This window comes from Salvelinus fontinalis, chromosome 3 (genome assembly GCF_029448725.1).
Source record: "Salvelinus fontinalis isolate EN_2023a chromosome 3, ASM2944872v1, whole genome shotgun sequence".
NCBI lineage: Eukaryota > Metazoa > Chordata > Actinopteri > Salmoniformes > Salmonidae > Salvelinus > Salvelinus fontinalis.
Window position 1 is genome coordinate 75,129,501 of NC_074667.1, and position 6,545 is coordinate 75,136,045.

The following is a 6,545-nucleotide window of genomic DNA, read 5'->3' on the forward strand; positions in this document are numbered from 1 at the left end:
AAAAAGGCCTACCTTTGCAAGTGGTTCATAATTTTCTTTCATGTTCTTTTCACCATCCGGCAGCAATATTGGTGACATTGTTCTTTTTCCCAAAAATGTAATTATCATGGTAAGAAATGTCAGGTCATTAATTTAGTTTGCAGTGGGTGTTGCCTATGAACATCCTGAGCTTGCATCCCAAATGGCACCTTGTTCCCTATATCCCTCAAACGCAACTCTGGACCTCGAAGCCAGTTCCACTGTTTTTCCATTTTTCCCCCCCTTCTAATCATGGACTGATTTAGCACCAGGTGGGTTAATTAAGTATCAGGTAGAACAGAAAACCAGCAGGCTCCAGACCTCATAGGGTAAGAGTTGAATACCACTTCCCTATATAGTGCACTACTTTTGTTCAGGGCATGGCCCATAGGGCTCTGGCCAAAAGCAGCACACTATGGAATAGGCTGTCATTTGGGATGCAAACAGAGATAATCTCTGCTTAGCGACAATTTTATTGTTTGAGAAATTCCCCTGCAGGAACTAATTTGTCTCCTTCAGACTGAATTAGTTGGGCCTCAGCAAGGCAATTAAGTTGAGGGAAGTAGAGACAAAGGAGTAGCAGGGAGGCAGCCTGCCCTGCAGGCATCAGGAAGGAGACGGTATAAAGGTGTAGGGCAAGAGTTCTAAAAGAAAGAAACGTATATTTAAATCTGGTGCATGCTGTTTGATTTGGTTGCTTCATCACTAGCCTATATGATGTTTGACCAAATTTCAGATAATTGCATTTATGCGTGGCAGATACCAGTATCTCTCAAATTAACTAAAGAAGTAGACCCATATATACAGTGCCATGAAAAAGTATCAGTGGTGGAAAAAGTACCAAATTGTCATACTTGAGTAAAAGTAAAGATATCTTAGAAAATGACTCAAGTAAAGTGAAAGTCACGCAGTAAAATCCTACTTGAGTAAAAGTAAAAAAGTATTTGGTTTTAAATATACTTAAGTATCAAAAGTACATGTAATTGTTCAAATATACTTAAGTATCAAAAGTAAAAGTATAAATCATTTCAAATTCCTTATATTAAGCATTATTTTCTTGTTTTTTAAATTTACGGATAACCAGGGGCACACACCAACCCTCCGACATAATTTAAAAACAAAGTATTTGTGTTTAGTGATTCCACCAGATCAGATGCAGTAGGGATGACCAGGGATTTTCTCTTTAAGTGTGTGAATTAGACATTTTCCCTGTCCTGCTAAGCATTCAAAATGTAACGAGTACTTTTGGGTGTTAGGGGAAATGTATGGAATAAAAAGTATATTATTTTCTTTAGGAATGTAGTGAAGTAAAAGTAGTCAAAAATATAAATAGTAAAGTATAGATACCCAAAAAACGACTTTAAAAGTATTTTTACTTAAGTACTTTACACCACTGAAAGTTTTTACCCTTTTTCTGATTTTCTCTATTTTGGCATATTTTTGATACTGAATGTTTTCAAATCTTCAACCAAAACCTAATATTAGATAAATGGAACCTAAGTTTACAAATAAAACAAATATACACCTTTTATTTATTTAATTAATAGTCATGCAACACCTAATTCCCCTGTGTGAAAAAGTAATTGCCCCCTTACACCTTTTGCTGCAATGACTGCAACCAAATGCTTCTTGTAGTTTTTGATCAGTCTCTCACATCGCTGTGGAGGAATTCTGGCTCTTGCATGCAGAACTGCTTTAAATCAGCGACACGTGTGGGTTTCCAAGCATTAATTGATCGTTTCAAGTCTTGCCACAATAATCTCATTTGGGATTAGGTCTGGATTGACTAAGCCCTTCCAAAATGTCAAATTTGTTGCTTTTGGACCATTTTCATGTAGACCTGATTGTGTGTTTTGAATCATTGTCTTGCTGCATGACCCAGCTGCTCTTCAGCTTCAGCTCACAGACAGATGGCCTGACATTCTCCTGTAGAATTATCTGATACAGAGCAGAATTCATGGTTCCTTCTATTAAGGCCAGTTGTCCAGGTCCTGGGGCAGCAATTCAACCCTAAACCATCACACTACCATCACCATGCTTGACTGTTCAAATCAAAGTGCTGTACAGAAACCCAGCCTAAAACCCCATACAGCAAGCAATGTAGGTGTAGAAGCACGGACTGTTGGTATGATGTTCTTACTGTAGAATGCAAGTTGCCAGGACATGCAACTTGTGAGTGATTGTGTGTGCAGGTGAGTGATTGTGTGTGCACATGAATGAATGTGTGTGCAGGTGAGTGATTGTGTATGCGTGCCTCTGTATGGATATAGCAGGAGCAGCAAAGCGTGTCAGCTCTTTAACACCATGCTAGGGTTAGAGGTCAGGGGCTGTCACCACTGAGAGAGATACGCTCTGATTGGCTGAAACCTGATGGATGACCAATCAGCATTATGTCACTTTCCTCCATAATTTCTCTCTTCTTCTCTTCATCCCATTCTACGGTCATCTCTTCCCTTTCTCAATTTTTTCCCCCCAAACATCTGAAATTGAAGTCTATTTCTAGTGACCAGGCTGGACTGATAACCCCCCATATCAGTGTAAGTCAGCAGGGTTTGTTTGGTCTTTATGACTATAAGTATGAACCTTCCCATAAACGCCTCTGCTCCCTCGGGTCTCGCAACCATGACATCAGAGGAAGATAAGAGAGGAGTGGGGAGGGAGGGAGGGAGAGAGGGGAAAAGAAAGAGGGAGAGAGCATGAGATTAGGCTAGATGGAGGGATGGAAGTTGTTTGTCTTCTTTAGTTGAGTGACAGAAGGAACAGCAAATCAGCTCTCACTTTGGTTCAGTTTACCACAGCCCTGTCAGCACCTGTTGAGGTCCACTGGAGAATGCACGCACGCACGCACGCATGCACGCACGCACGCACGCACGCACGCACACACACAAGGGATGTGTGACCCATCAGAGATCAATGTTATGTACTCTGCCTCCCAAAACCAGACCAGTAACTCTCCTACAACTCTCTAAATCCCAGAGAACACCCACCCACTACACACACCAGCCAGGTCGCTCAAAATTCACTTCAAAATTGGACGCCCGTCCATGTCCCAGGGATATTGGGTGATGCCTTCAAAACAATGTAGGGTGCTGTTACCATCAAGTAGGCTTGGGTGTTTCTAAGGGCATCATGGACGTGGATGGTGAATGGGCATAAGTTGTGTGCTCCAGCTCCGAGGTTCCCAGTGTTAACCCTTAACCTAACCATTCAGAATGAGTGTCTAAACTTAATGTTTTAACCTTATCAGTTACACCAGCTCTGTCAGGAGGAATGGGCCAAAATTCACCCAACTTATTGTGGGAAGCGTGTGGAAGGCTACCTGAAATGTTTGACCCAAGTTTAACAATTTTAAGGCAATGCTACCAAATACTAATTGAGTGTATGCAAACTTCTGACCAAACTGGGAATGTGATGAAAGAAAGAAAAGCTGAAATAAATAATTCTCTACTATTATTTGACATTTCACATTCTTAAAATAAAGGGGTGATCCTAACTGACCTAAGACAGGGAATTTTTACTTGGATTAAATGTCAGGAATTGTGAAAAACTGAGTTTAAATGTATTTGGCTAAGGTGTATGGCTGACGTTTTACATTCTCCCAAACAATTGTGCACACTTAATTTTTTCGCGAAGGGGTAATACCTCCATTACTACACACAGAACCTAATTATTCCACACCCACCCAGCCACTCAGCCAGCCACCCACACACTGAGGTTTAAGTAACCACACCTGTCTCTCTGGCCACAGTCTCCTCCTGCCCCAGGCTGATAACCTCTCCTCCTCCAGATGGTGAAGAGTGATCCATCACTCCAGAGAACGCGTTTCCACTGCTCCAGAGTCCAATGCTGGTGAGCTTTACACCACCCCAGCCGACGCTTGAAATTGCGGGTGGTGATCTTAGCCTTGTGTGCGGCTGCTTGGCCATGGAAACCCATTTTATGAAGCTCCAGACGAACAGTTATTGTGCTGACGTTGCTTCCAGAGGCATTTGGAACATTGTAGTAAGTGTTGCAACCGAGGACAGATGGTTTTTATGCGCTACCCGCACTCAGTGATCCCGTTCTGTGAGCTTGGGTGGGCTACCACTTCGAGGTTGAGCCGCTTTTGCTCCTAAACGTTTCCACTTCACAATAACAGCACTTACAGTTCACTGGGGCACCTCTAGCAGGGTAGACATTTGACAAACTGACTTGTTGGAAGGGTGGCATCCTATGACAATGCCACGTTGAATGTCACTGAGCTCTTCAGTAAGGCCATTCTACTGCCAATGTTTGTCTATGGAGATTGCATGGCTGTGTGCTCGATTTTATACACCTGGCAGCAATGGGTGTGGCTGAAATAGCCAAATCCACTAGTTTGAGGGGGTGTCCACATACTTTTGTATATAGAGTGTATCTAATCACACACAGACACACACACACACACGGTTTCCTAGGATTGAGTGTGCTATAAATAACAGGGAGGAGAAGGAGAGGAAGAGGAGGAGGAGAGGAAGAGGAAAGGGACACACACAGACACCTCATGCTCTTTCAAGGCAAACGGTGGCTACTTTGAAGAAACTAAAATATAAAATATATTTTGATTTGTTTAACACTTTTTGGTTACTACATGATTCCATATGTGTAATTTAATAGTTTTGATGTCTTCACTATTATTCTACAGTGTAGAAAATAGTAAAATAAAGAAAAACCCTTGAATGAGTAGGTATGTCCAATCTTTTGACTGGTACTTTATATATTTATTGTTTTTGTAAAAAAAAAGACCATGAGATATCCCGAAAAATTGGTCTTCTCACAAAATTGTCTGTAGCGTCCAAACGGTTTGGCCTATAAACTATTATGACCCCTCTATGGACAGATGAGACTCTCACAAACCCCACAAGTATATTGGGAATTGTCTGAAGTTGATACAGCTGATCTGCCAACTTCTGTCTGTAGTGTCCAAACAGTTTGGACTCTGTGGGAAGGTGAAACTCTCACGAACATGTACATGTCAGTTTCTTTTGCTCTAGGACAACCACATGCCTCACAAGACTCATCTATAGGTCCCCCAGAACCCCATGAATGGAAATATGGAGACTGTTTAGTGCCAAAAATAAGAGGTTAATTACATGTACAAAAATAAGAAATGTTTCCTGATCTTTCTTATACCTCTCAGATATCGGATAGACACTTTAGAACAAACATCCTTTAGATTTGTTTTTGGGACTATCTGTTGTTCCGTGTAGTAAATGTTATTCAATGCGTTTGTACGGGCTAATAGCAGTAAGGCCTAAAAGAAAATTCATTAAATAATTATTTTTATATACATTTTTTATAATTCAAGGGATCTGAAAATTCTCTATCAAATAGCTAAATTATCCTTGGTATCACTTTTGGTACATGAGAAAAATGTTTTATGATTATTTTAAGGATTACATTACATAGTTACATACATTACATAGTTCAAAAAAAGTGAATTGTTAATAGTTTCCTCCGGAACTTTCCCTGAGTGTGCCACGGGCCCTGTTTTCATCCTGGGACCTCTTTTTATTTATATATATTTTTTATTTGAGTCATTTAGCAGACGCTCTAATCCAGAGCAACTAACAATTAGTGCATTCATTTTAAGATTGCTAGGTGAGACAATAACACATCACAATCATATCAAGTACATTTTCCTTCAACAAAGTATTTATCAGCAAAGTCAGTGCTAGTAGGAAAAGACAAGTGCCCGTGAGAGTTACTTAAGATACTCTTCAAAGGAGGGGTTTCCGATGTATTTGGAACATGAGCAGGGACACGGCTGTCCTGACTTTACCGAGAAGCTTGTTCCATCATTGGGGTGCCAAGACAGAGATGAGCTTTGACTGGGCTGAGCGGGAGCTGCCCTCCCATAGGGGTGGGACTCGGGAGGGCCAAGAGACCAGAGGTGGCGGAACGGAGTGCTCGGGTTGGGATGTAGGGTTTGAGCATAACCTGAAGGTATAAGGAGAGGCAGTTCCCCTTGCTGATCCATAGGCAAGCCCCAGGGTCTTGAAGATGGTGCGAGCTTTGATTGGAAGCCAGTGGAGTGTGCAGAGGAGTGGGGTGACATGGGAGAACTTAGGAATGTTGAACACCAGGTGGGCTGCGGCATTCTGGATAACTTGCTGTGGTTGGATGGCACAAGCGGGAAGCCTAGCCAACAGAGAGTTGCAGTTGTCTAGATGGGTGATGACAAGTGCCTGGATTAGGACCTGTGCTGCTTCCTGTGTGAGGAAAGGTCATACTGTAAGGATGTTGTAGAGCATGGAACTGCAGGAGCGAGTCACTGCTTTGATATTTGAAGAGAATGACAGGGTGTTGTCCAGGGTTACACTAAGGGTCTTTGTACTCTGGGAGGGGGACACCGCGGAGTTGTCAACCGTGATGCAGAGGTCTTGGAGAGGGCAGGCCTTCCCCGGGAGGAAGAACAGCTCTGTTTTGTTGAGCTTGAGGTGGTGGGCCAATATCCGAGCTGAGATGTCTGCCAGGCATGCAGAGTTGCGTGTCGCCACCTGGGTGTC